The 14956-nt window shown below is 25.3% G+C and overlaps 1 protein-coding gene across 3 annotated transcripts in view; it reads right to left on the bottom strand.

Annotated features, from left to right (window-relative positions):
* Window positions 1–14674, bottom strand: part of LOC114119271 (putative polypeptide N-acetylgalactosaminyltransferase 9) — a 120112-nt gene extending 105438 nt beyond the window's left edge. For 2 of the 3 annotated variants that reach the window (XM_027980778.2, XM_027980780.2), the window contains exon 1: window positions 14311–14672. The gene's annotated coding sequence lies outside the window, so the exon portion shown is untranslated. Of the gene's footprint in view, window positions 1–14310 lie in introns of all 3 variants that reach the window. The other variant, XM_027980779.2, reaches the window with a different exon arrangement.
* Between the last annotated feature and the right edge of the window lie 282 nt (window positions 14675–14956).

Here is a 14956-nt window from a genome sequence, read left to right as displayed (position 1 = left end):
TTGATGTTCGTGGGAGAAAATATTATGCAATTTTAATGAAATATGGGAGCAAGGTTACATTAGGTCATTTTCTATATAATGTCATGTTAAACAACTAGTGTTATAAAATTATGTTTATATATAAATTAAAATGCAGCTTTAATGTGTGATTATATAAACAAGAAATATATTAATGGGAAAAGAAATAAAATGTACCTATCTATTGTAGGTATAATCCGTATTAGTGAGACTAAGCTTATTTTATTGCGAAAAAGATATTTGTAATTCATATGTACTTCATGGCTTAAAACAATGTAACAAAAAACATTAAAAATAATTTCAAGAAGATTATAGGTAATGTCAAAAAAGATGTTTATAAATAAAGTATGACATAAATAATACAACATTATTGAGTTAAGTCAGTTAAGAATAAAAAATGCAACAACTGTAATATCAAGTATATAAGTGAAAATAAAAGGCTATATCATCAATCAGCATAATATTAATCAAGATGGTTTATTTTAAAATTACAAAAATTAAATGATACTAATTAAAATTATAGTTTTATTTTATACGTATCGTTAATATATTAACTATGATTGAAGTTTTACTTGAAATAACTGTAAGTATATTAATAAAAAATAATTTATTAAAGTTAAGTTCACGGCAAGTATCTAGTATTCTAGTACTAAAATATATAGCGTCTAAAGTCTAATTTACATACATATACATTATACATGTATTTATATATATAACTATTTTATTATAATAAACATTATTGTACAAATATACAATAATTATGCAATTAAATTACAATTCTATAAGTTTAATGATGGTATAAATAAGATTTATATACATAGTTAACTGCTGAAAGACAAATAACTGTTAATGTCAATGTAATTACTATAATAATTATAAAATACGCAGATAGATATTAATATTATTCAAGACATTATACATCTTTTATTTTCGTGATCATATTTTAATTAATTACTCATCAAACAAATTATAAATTAAAAAAATTATACACAAATGAGATTTTTTAGAACATCGTGTAGTTACAGTATAACACAAATTATAATATAATATGTTAACCATACGGCATTTATGATAACATCCTGAATGATTCGTCACAAAACAATGGATATTGAATTTATCACTTCTAATTTTCATTCAAAATCGTAATAAAATGTAATATTTATTATATAATATACTATTGTAGGAATGTACAAAAAAATGTTATACAAATGTAAGAAGTAGAAATAACAAGCAAAAAAAGAAGATTGTGAACCCGATTTGTTACCGTTTTAAGGTTAAAACTATATAACAAAAAAAGTACGCACCTAATATATAAGTAATATTTTAATCATACTTCATAGTATAATCTAGAATCTAGATAATATAAGTTATAAATTATAAGCAACAAGGTTCCTACTCGTACATCGGATAGATCAATGTTCAAATAATCTCTCGTATAACCAACGGCTATACAACCGTAACCAGTCTACCTCTATTCAGTGTCCACCACACGACAACTACGGTGATCTCGGTGTAATACGAGAACGTTTATTAAGAAAAGCAAGTAGGAAAAAGAGAGAGACAGAGATGGATAGCGAAAGACAAATACATTTAATATAGCTATATATAAACTGGATATTCATTTATCGAACAACTCTCATTATTTCAAAATCTATTAATGTTTTAAAAATATTTTCTTTTACTTAGTTTCCAGTCGAAATGAAACAACGTTTTTTATATATTTTTTAAGTTTTTACTTTTTTAAATGACAATAACACACATTTTTTGGGAGTATTTTGATAAACAAAAATTAAAATTCGAACAAGTAGTTTGAGTAATAAAAATTTAAAGTATAGGTGAGCGAAATGATAAGATGCGGGGTATCCCACAAAACGTTTATAAAAAATATATTATACATATACATATTTCAAATATAAAAAAAAAAACTATAACGATTAAAAATGTAATTTAATAAAAATATATGTTTATTTTTGACTAGGAATTATGTAAAAAATTGTTTTCAAAAACATTAATACATTTTGAAATAATGAGTGTGGTTCAATAAAATATTCACCCATATATTATAACGATAAACACTCGTTCACACAATATAGGTACTAATTTTAATTTATATACAAAAACGTGCAAAAATACACGGTCGAAACCATTAAAATATTATCATTATCGTTATTATTTTTTTTATTATTATTTGATCTCGATTCACAGACGACGAGCAACAACAAAACTGGCACGACATGACGGATCCGTCGGTTTATTTGCCATTATTGTTATTTTTTTTTTTTTGTCCACCATACGTCTGCACACACCCCCACCCGCCTAAACCGCTACAGTAATCATAAAACATTGAAAACCATCTCGATGGACAGTGACTATATACCTACGTATGTATACCACGGTACGTATACTGAGTGCACGCGCGGAGGCCGTTGACTCAATGTGTGTGCATCCTACACGGTTCGCCGACGCATGTGGCCGGTCGGTCGCAGGTAGGTATATAGGATAATAATGGTTATGGTTAGGTTGTGTGTGTGTGTATGAGAGCACGTCTACTACTTGATACGATTTTCGCGAGTTCGTATACCTACCGAACAAATTTGTTCACATTTTGTCCATGTTCTTGAACGTATCGTAGGTGCAAAATATGACAACTATTCGGTTTTTTATACATACTTATAAATTATATTACATCATATATCATATTATTATATTATTTTTTTATAATATATATATATATATATAATATACTCGTATTATTTATATTATATTATATAAAGTATGTATAGTATACATTATGTTACATAGTTATTACCTACATGGCTACATTTCACTAAAATGGTTTTAATTTTTTAAGAAGAAGAATTTGTTTTGATAGAAATCTTGAAATAATATGAAATTAAATTACATACTATAATATAATATATAATATTATAATTTATAACTATTCAATAAAGTTGGATTAACTTATGTTGGATTTTTTAATTTTCATATAATATTTCTGCATTAGAAACAAATACAAATATACAGGTAGATATCGACTTGTAATACACTTATCCATGATTCTTCGAATTACATGATATTTTTAAGTTGATTAATTATTGGATTCTAAAAGATTATAAACTTCAAAAAATTACAATTTGAATTCTAAACCTGAGTTTGAAAAATAGTTTCTCACAAAATTCGAGTATGTATACCTTTAGAAAAAACGATAATTTTGGTATTTATATTGAGATAAGTATTTTACTATGACGTATAATGTACAATAAATAATAATATAATAAAAGATATTTTAAGTATTTACTTAATATTTTCTCAACAGAACTTTCAATGATTTGAATAATAATAATTTAACATATTAATTTCAAATTTGATTTAAGTATATCAGTAAATTTGGATAATAGCTAAGATGTAAAAAGCGCATTGACCCCATCCACATCATCGTAACAGAACTATGTATCACATGCTGATATTACGTAAATGAAGGGCCTTTTATACAAAATTTTAAACATTGATTATAAAATAGTTTAAACTCCAGTTAAAATTATTTCAAGTTATAAGTTTTACTAAAATATTCCTTGAAAATTTGGACAAGATAAAGTAATTATCGATAAAAAAAAATGATAGTAAAAATTGAATTGGTAACAGAATCATTATTTATTTTTTATATGTAAAAAAAATCTTAAAAGCTATTTATTATAAATAATTTATCGGTTATTAATGTTAACATAATACATGTATGTATATTGTCTATAATACAGCACTAAAGATAATTGTTTTTGCCGGGTTTAATCAGACTATTATGGCAGGAGAACTACTTCGTGGTGCTTCTCTGATATTTCAATCGTTTATTGAGAAACAACAATACTACTCTGACTAATTTGACATAACATTGTTGACATTAGCCTTAATGGCTTGCGAAATATACCCCTATTTAAATATTTTATTACAGTTATTAAAGGTAAATGTTCAAATATTATTTAAATACACAATTGGACCACAATTACAAACTAAAGGTAACCAAAACCAGGACACTAATATTAATATAATAAAATATATTATACATCGACTAGATTAATTTACACTAGATAACACGGATAAATGTATCAAGAATAAAAATCAATTACTCAACTCAAAATCCCATAGGTTGGAATATCAGTATTCAGTATAATATACACTTTCTGGTTACTATAGAACTGTTTGTACCAGTGTCATTTATATTATTATTATGATAGTATCGTCTTCCCAGGGGCAATACTTTTGCTAAAATATATTCTCGCACCGCTTTGGCTGCATATAAAGAATAATTTCATCCTTCGTTGACCTCAATGTCGTCCCGCTGACTTCAACGCACATTGAAAATAATCATAAAACTAAGGCAAGGACCACAAAAAAAGAAATATACATTATAGAAGGTATAAATAAAAAGAATCTTTAACATTATCTCTTTAATTTTATTTGTAACCATATTGTTTTATTTCTCATTGTTGAAATGTATATTCAGATTATTATTATTATCATCACTCAAAATCTAATTAAATCATATAAATATGAATCTATTTACAATACTCCTTATGGCATTAGGTGATAAATTCTCCACTTTGATCCATGTATGTATATTAATAAAATATAATTAGATACCTGTTGCATTATCAAATTCTAATAATATTATTTGGCCCTGAGGGCATTTTAGTCAAAATATATAATATTTATCCATTACAGTGTATAAAATCTCTAAAAATCTCAGGAGAATACGATTTGGTTCAATGTATATTGGCAAGACATAATATGTATTATAATATGGTAAAAAGTTTACCATACAAAAAAAGTTATAATGGGTTAACACAGCCTAAAAAGTATAAAAAATATGTTAACATATAAGCATAGAATAACAAAGAAAATTGAGAAGCAAAAACTTTTTTTCTCACATAAAGTACATCTGGAACATTGTTTATAATTTGAAAACGTTAACAAATACCTATTCACTTAAAAATAATAATACAAATATATATAGTTATATACTATTTAAAACCTAACTGTATAATACAATTATTATATGTATTAATAAACTTATTAACTTAAAGGTCCTTGCTAAAATTATACTCATAAATCATATCACTCTTTATTTCTTTCTAGACAATCAATCATCCTAAAAACAAATCTATAAACAAATCATATAACAAAAATTTTCAATAACAACCCGCCATTCTTGTTTAATAGACTTCAATTTGTATTACTAGTAAGCGATGTAAGCTTATTTTTGTAACTATGGGACACATTATATACCTATCCTGAGCACAATCTCGTTTGTGTAAAATATATGTTTAAGACGTATACTTAGTCATATATTGTATAAATAAGCTAAATGCTAATTTAAAGAATCAGTCTAATTGTTATCTATGATAAATACCACAGTATAGATTTTGTAAGTGTTGAGCCTATCGTGATGTAATGGGGCCCAACTGTGAATCCAGAATTTTACCTATAAAAATGAATAATATGATATACGAATGGGTGGTTGATAATGAATATAATAATTAATTATTATTATGTATAGCTCCATCGACTAATATTTAACATACCTAAGCTGTTGAAATTAAAAAAAAAATTGAGAAAATGGTGGTAGAAACCCTTGATGAATGATGTCATAGTATTTTTTAAAACACTTTGGTACCACTAATTTAAAAGTAAAAAAACATAACGATATATAAAAGAAATATTTTTAATTTTAAAATAAAAATAAATAAGCATACCTATTTAACTAAAACGTATTACAAATTTAACTAAGAATCATTCAAAATAGATATTTGTAATTTTTCATAAATTACAAAGTTATGGTGCTTACCAAAGTACTTATAATACTCTACTTATTATTATTATTATTATTATTTTTTATTTTTTGCAAAAATTATATATCTACATAATTTATTGGCAAACAATAAAACTAATGAGATAAAATCATCAAAATATAATTCAATATAATATTATAATTTAAAAAAAAAAAACTAGTAAATCAGATTTATCAAATAATATATGCTATGTAGGTATATGACGTACTATCCCATCAACTTGAATAGAATTTAAACATAGTTATAATAAAAGTTCGAAATGTATGTAAAGGAACATATAACTACAAAACATATTGTACAAACCTATGAACCTACGATTGGTTTGAGCCTGTTGACCGTTGTATTTTATTAAATCCAAGGAATAATAAATTGGGCAATCGATAAATACAAGTTATTTGACCTAAAAACTCATTCACTTACTACTACAATCGTATAATATGCAATAAACAAATATATTTATTACATCAATAATCAATAATCTATATATTGATTAAAATTGACCATATTATACTCGACACGACAATTCAATATTCACGCACCTACTTCATACCTATTGTTGTCTAATTTACATGTAATATTATAGTTGTATTCAAAAACTTATATTAGATTTATAGTATTATTATTATTATTTTAATAATTATAGGTACAATTTTAAATATTTATTTATAAAACTGCTTTGCATCATTATAGTACTGATTAATTTTTAACACGAGTATAAAAATAACAAAATCCGCAAAGAATTTTTTTACTCTAAAAGTGTCTGTATTCGACAACCGTATACTCTACGTCATAAATGATACTTCTTTTTACTCAAGTGCTACTCCCACGTGGCCCAATTACTATGTAAATAATAATCTTAATAATAAAAAGTGTAAAGTTATCTTTATTGTGACAGCTCGAAGTTTTTGGGTACCTAGTTTATAATAGGTACACATCTCTCAAGTAAAACGATTGTTTGTCGTTTACTAAGTATAAATTAACGTACAATTTGTCAACAACAAAAGATATATATATATATTAAAGAAATATATACATTTTATAACTATATAAGTACCTAGATAATATAAATACAAGACACAATGAGAAATTGACCATGATAATAATCATGTGCAATAATATCAGCTAACGATAGAACTAGAGATATTAATTATATTAAAAGCGTTATATCATTAATTATGGGCGAGACGAGAAATGCCTCTAACAGTATTTGTGTTAGGGTCTAAAAAAAGGACTTGATATTGCTAAGGATATTCACGTGTTGAGAAAAACGTCTTTTAATCGATTATGTGTAACCATAATAAGAGGACGTCTGGAAAGATCGTTTTAAAGAAGAACTACTTGACACAATGTTATCAATCAGTAGCCGGTCGCCGTCGAGCCGAATTGATTATATAAAACTTGTAACTCGTCTGAGATGCGAGTTTTCCGAAGCGCAAACAACTTTGACGGACACTCTAATCGTTTTTCTATTTCAACCTCTACTCAACTCATCGACATCTGTCGATAACTCACGTTCCGGAAATTTCCATCTTAGTAAAACAATGCGTATACGAGTCAACAAATCCGGCTTGTTTCTTTTTATTTTATTTATTATTATTGACAAACATACACATATTTACCAATATGTATAACAAATAGATTATTTTTGCATATCTCCTATAAGTTAAGCTTATGTTGGAGGTGTAATTCTTAATAATTGGTTTTGAATTAATACAAAAAAAAAATATATATATAATAATTATAAACATGTATCAATTTAAAAAAAGAAAATTTAAATATTACTATTAGAAAGTAGAAAGTGATAATAATTATAACAAGATAAGAAATACGGTTAGATAAGAAAATAATTACTTATAGGTAATATAAAAAGTAACATGAGAACATAGATTAATTTTAGTAGGCTATATGTTTAAAATGGTTATAATCTCTAAACAGATCAATATTAATTAAACGAACTTTTAAGACCAAATGATTTATGACTCTTAGATAAAGTCAATATTTTTCACATATCTAATATTCAAATTATGACCACACAATAAAATTAAATAGTTATTTATACATTTTTTCAGTAACAAGCATTTTTTAAATAAACTGTTAAATACTTTTATATCAAGAATCATGATCAATAAAATTCGTATTAGTACTTCTATGAAACTATTAATTATTGAAGTATTATTTTTAAATTGCCTAGATGAATATAAATAAAATGCTAACATTCAATAACATAAAAAACAATCGATTGAACAAGTAAAACTATATTATTCTTAACTGGTTTTTTTCAACTATAATATTATATTCTTAAGATTTTGGAAAGTAAAAATATCGATACATCAATATGCTAATTCCATTTTAATTTTGCATTGATATTATATAGCCCTAAATACTATATACCTATAATTTACTTTTTCCAAATATATAGGTACAAGAGCTAAACATGATAAATTATTTTTAAATTTCTAACGATGCTAATAAATTTGTGCACTAAAAATTACAAATTTGGTTTTATTTAAGTTTAGCTCAAATAAATTATTGTGGATTATTTTGATTCTAAACCACTACAAGACATTTTTACTGCAGTATAGGATGTTATGAAACAAGCTTAATAAAATATTATGTTAAAATCGGTTAAAAACAAAGTATGTTTGATAAATGTAAGAAACGCTGATATGAAACTAGAAATACACAATCAATGAACATTTTTGAATTCAATCAAAATTTTAAAAAATAATAATAATCTTAAATTGTTGAAACTATAACCAGGTAAATAAAATTATAATAACCTCACAACGAAAATTTAATTAAGCTGGTGATGTAGTAAAAAAAAAATCAAAGTTGTAATTAAAGTGTCTACTATTATCCTAACTCTATGAGAAACTCGTTATCATAATATGTAGGTTAAAACATCAGCTTAAATTAAGTTTCATTCAGTATAAATAAAAGTTCTGAAAAAAATGTATGTATTTATAAATGTATACACATTATTTTTACTACATTTTCAAGTCATAACTATAAAATTACATATTTTTTCATTATTTTGATAAAGTTTGTCAAAGTTTGAACTTCAAATTAATTATGCGTATGTATGTTAAATATTATAAGAAATCTTTAAAAAAAACTTATATGGAATCTTATATTATTTTATTATATTATCTTAAATCTTATCATTTTTCATTTTTTTTAACTAAACGATAATGTTAAATCGACATTTATAAAAAAAATGGCGAATTTCAAAGTTTTCAAATTCTTTTTAAATTATATACATAGCTCAAAGTCAAAATATTTATAAAACTATATCATGATGAATAGAAAATAAACACATACAATTTTGGTGAATATTTATAATATCTACATAGTATTTTGTTTTAGAGTTACATTAAAATAAACAAATTAAATTATGTTAAAAACTGAATTTGAATAAAAATTAGCGTTTTCGTTTTCTTTTTTACCGGTTGTTTTGAAAATGATTATGAATTTCTAACAAACTAGATACATTTTTATTAGAAATCACTCTTAATGTTGGAAATTTAATCATTTAATCATATGTACAGACACAAAAAAAATTAAACATCATTAGAATATGAATACATTAATCGCATAGCTCAGAATCTAAAACAAAACCCAATGATCAATAAAAAATATTTTGTTCAAGATATATAATAATATTAATTTATTAGTATAATAAGAATATAACTAGACTTTTAAATTCAATGTACATATAGCATTTTAAAACATAATGAATGTATCTAATAGGAAAAAGTTAGACAGAATATAAATAAAAAATAGTAAACATAACCAAGTAAATAATAATTCTGATAGTGTAACTTAGATAACAGAAATATCATTACGAATTTCGTTGGAATATATAAAAGCACTTTTGATGGCCATCTTTGTTTGCGATCGTTTGGAATATTGCGTCCATTAAAAACAGTGGGCGCTTTTTATGGGGTGCGAAAGACCTATATAGTTTAATTTAATCAGCTCAGCCACGAACAAACGGACTACAATATGTATTTTACAAGAAGCAGGTGGGCTAAAGCTACCATTAGAGAACTAATGTTTATATATACCAGCTTTTTATACATATATATTATATGTGTGAATATAATAATATCGCATCGCTGGAGGAGTAATAAAAATCATAAATGGGTTGTTGTTGATGTAATTGAGTTTCTCGACACTCGCTAAAAGAAGAAATAAGACATAGATTAAACGAATTTTGTACTTAGAAAATTGAATGTTTACGAAAAAAAAGAATATATAACATTAATAATTATAATAAAAACAAAAACAAAATACCTATTCAATGAAATTGAATTTGAATTATTTATTAAAAATATATTTATAAAATAATTAACCATAAACAATATAGGTACATAGACCAGTTAGTACATCGCTATCAAGCATCTGCCTACCATAATATTTACGACAAACCTCATTATGATTGAAATAATATATAATATAATATACTTTAAGTACTGCAGTTTAAAGCAGAAAGACATTTTAAACTTATCACTTATTAATTATCAAATGGTCCATCGAGATTTTAATTATTTCAACAATCCTCAATTTCTTCACAATATAATATTCACTACCTAAAATATAATATACCTAATGAAAAACTTATAAGTAATTTTATATAATATACTATAAACTGTTAATTAATATATTATATAAAAAAAAAATAAGTACCTAAATATATTAATCTGCCCATCTAACCTAATTATCTCAACATACAAATTACAATTTTAATAATATTATATAGTTATACCTACTATATTTTGTAAATGTATTATTGGGTGTATTACACATTTATACATTTACCTATGTTTATAATATTTAATTAGTTTAGGCCTTATAGGGTATATTTATTATTTAAAACCCTCGTTTACGATTCAAACGACAAAAATCATGTTTTTAAACCCAAATGCAAATAGACAATAGGTATGAATGTACCTAAAGGTAATATATAAGCCATGTTTATTGTATACATAATACGTATAAAAATGTATACTTTAATAATAAGCTATATACATTATACACCTATTGCTATTATATTAGTATATTATGAAATACAATTCTAGTACACGACTACAAGAATGAAGACACGTGGCTTCAGTTTCAATTGTTACCTACCTAGTAAATTAAATAACAAGGAAAAAACTATATAGTTAGATAATACCGTAGATAATACAATATATTTGAGATATATTTTATATTACAGAAACTTACTTGACAAATGGTCGATTATAATAAATTAACAATGCTCAATAAAATAGACAGCCATATAAAAAACTATTATGGCGTATAACGAACTATAGGTACACATATAGTGCATATTATCTATTCTATAATAAAACGTAGGTATACCTTCTAACATATCATAATACATTATAATACTTAAATACTCTATAACATAATAAACAATAAGTATAAATTATTTTTCGGGTAAATATTAAAACATCGAATACCTACGTATACTATTAGTACCTTGTTTTTAAAATTATCTTCGATTAATAGAAAAATAAAATGTATAAACTATAATATATATAGGTACCTCATACTGAATTCATTTTTAGTAATTAATTTAACTCCAACTTTTTTTCAATTCACAAAATTATATAAGTATTGTTAATTTAATAAGATAACTACCTTTATTTTACATAGATTTTAAATTTTATCCCTTTTAATTATTTTTTAATAAATAGGTACTAGGTAAATGTGATACTATATAGATACAATACATTTATATATCATACGACTTTAGACAATATTATATTTACTTAACTTACTATCCACATTTATAATAAATCATTTAAATTGTGTATCTACCAAAATGCGTTTATTATTAACTTAATGTACCTATACCTAAACAAATTAATAAAATTAATAAAACCTATATGTAATTGAGAAACGACTAAAACAAATTATTCATCTTTAATTTATTTTAAACATTAATATGCTGCAAGTAAGTAGGTAGGTACTAGAGATTTTAAAACGTCATTTAAAGCACAATTTGTTTTTCTATTTTTGACCAAGTTTATTTAAAATTGACGTTCATGAGAAAATGTAATCAGCAAACAAAGAAAGTTCGACAACCATAACACACTTATTATTATCCCGTTATTATCTAATAGATACGTATAGATGCTATTATAGTAAATAACCAGTAGATACGATTGGAACTTAATATGTAAAATTATTGATTTTTATTTTTTATATAACAACACCTGAAATTATATTGTCTATAAATTATTTACCTACGAGAATTGAAAATGTAACATTAATAATCTTGGCAAAACGAATTGATTTTTATGAACTTACACAGATAATTCAATTTAAATACTCATCTTACTATAATTAATATTTTATTAGTTGTTTTGAATCAAGTTTTTGATAATACCTTTTGGGTAATTGTCAAAATAATTGTAATGACTACTTTAATAATTAATACCTATTATTAATTAGGTACCAACTCTTTTTATAAATTTATAAAAAAATAAATAAAAATTAGAAAATATGTATGTAGGTAAGTAAACATTCTCTTTTTTATTTGAAACCTATACCTATAGTTACAATATATCTATACCTATACCTACACCTATACTTATCTTTATAAACATTTTAGTGTAAATATAAATATCGACATTTATATTCCTAAATACAGTATTATGTGATCAAATAATAGATTTAGAGTCATATTTAATAGATAATAATTATGTTATCAAATAATGTATCTTATCATTTGAAATTACAACTCCTGTACAAAATAATAAAGTTTTTTTTAATAATTTAGTTTTTTAATTACCTAGGCACATATAACTGGTAATCATGGACTATTTACAAAAATACATTTTTAAGACGAAGTTAATTATTATAATATTTTATAATCGCTACTGTTACAAACAAAATATACCACTCAAATATTATCACTTGTCAAATATTTTTAATACCTACTTAATACTTATATTTTTTTGTTCACTCTGTAGGTAGGTATAATATATTATTATCTAGAACAATTAAGACCCAGCACGTAATAATTGATAAGCTCTATTAAAAATCAACTATACTGTTATTTTATGTCAACATATTATTTTATTTAATATACAATTATGATAATTTTATATTTTCCTATTAACGCGACTCTAGAAATCGATGTTACAATATGGTTTGTTTCCACGAAATGTTGTTGAACCTTATCATACATGGCTTCTAAAGATGAGTTGTTATTCCTTTTTTTAAAAAATAACAGACACACAGACTATTTTAGTTCATAAAAATATAATATGCTGACACGCGTTGCATGTTCATTTGAACACTAATTTTAGTAACTATTATAGTAGCATTATAACTAATAAATTAAAAAATTAAAAATTATTAAGAGTTCATGTTCATATTTAAAAGTAAAATTCACATTAAATTAAACTTTATGGATACCTATGTAAAATGTAATAGGTACATTCTCTGAATAAATTAACAGGTAGGTAGGTAGGTACCTACTTATCAAAAAAAAGTATTTCAAGAACTTCGATTGAAAAAATATAATTAACCGTAAGGCGTAAGTTATGAATTAAAATGATTTTTATATTAAGTAAAATATTTAGTTCAAACTTAAAACTTTTTATCTTTTGTAATTTATATTGATAAAAAGTTTCGCAATTTCTTAGAATATCTTCTACATGTCAAAAATAAATTAGTCACCCATCTAATTTATAGTAGGTACCTAAGTGAACAATGCAAGTAAATAATCAAAACTACATATTTATATTAAAAAAAAATCACGATAATATTAAGTACCTAGTACCTACTTAAAAAAAATAATATTTTTTTCTGCATTTTATGAAACTATAAAGTTCCTATAATTATAATTTGAATGATTTATGATTCATAAGTTCATAACGTTTTATTTAAATTATCAGGGAACATTCGTCGTTGAAAAATTAATCGACTTACATATAAAGCACAGAAATGTTGCGTGTCTCAGATAATTATTAAATCAAGATAACGGTGAAATCAGTTATTGTCGTAGGTATACGAACAAACTAGAATTTCACCAATTAATTCAAATGTATATAGGTAATTATTATAGGTACCTGACTGCAGTGAATATCTACGTCACAAAATAATAAAGTAAACTTTACAATCACCCACAAAAAAAAAAACCGTTGATTTTTAAAAGATTCGCTCACATTGAAAATACCTCGGGTTCGAACACAAATAATTGATGTACAAAATTAAATCGATCGATAGAAAACGACCGTTTGTCGTCCCGATTTTGTCATCGAACACAAAAATAATCAAAAATATGGCGATTACCTACCGATTAATAAGCGGCCCCCTGGGGGGGAAGGGGTGAATAGAAAAGTCATCGTAGAGATAACAACAATCAAACCGTAAACAATCATCTCTATGAAAATATAATACAATCCGTGTTTTTCAAAATCGTACTCACCGCCAAAAGTTCACCAATCGTTTTTCCGTCGTTCGGCAACACACCGGACACCACTTATTGCGAAACGGTAAACGACCAATGGACACCACGGGGCGAAGTCAAAATCGACGAAAAACTCGGTAAAAATATTATAGAAAAATAACACGACAACTCCCGATCGGAACGATTTCGTATACGCGACCGGCAAACACGGAGACGACGACGACGACGACGGCGGACGATGACACGATCGACGAACGAGACCGGACGGTCGACGGACGTGAACTGGTCGCGCGACGCGGGCGAATAAAATCGGACGGGGATAGAAACAAGGAAAAAAAATAATAATGGAAATCGCGCGCGCTCCTCGGCAGCAGTGGCACACCGACCAAAGACTATCCGACGGGGCGGCGGCGGCGTGGCGACGCCAATGCCACCTACCGCCGACACCCGGTAACTGTTCTCTGCGTCTTCTCGGTATCGTGGTCTATAAAATAATATATAATAATATTATTATGTCATGTCGTTATTATTTATTAATAATTATTATTCCATGCGTTATTAATTATTATTACTATTATTATTAACCCCAAGTCAAAACGCTTCTCTGGCAATCGGTTGTGATATCTAACCGCGGCCCGCTCCACGACGCAGTACGCCACCCAAT

Source organism: Aphis gossypii, chromosome 2, assembly GCF_020184175.1.
Source record: "Aphis gossypii isolate Hap1 chromosome 2, ASM2018417v2, whole genome shotgun sequence".
Classification (NCBI taxonomy): Eukaryota; Metazoa; Arthropoda; class Insecta; order Hemiptera; family Aphididae; genus Aphis; species Aphis gossypii.
This window is presented reverse-complemented; position numbering and strand designations above follow the sequence as displayed.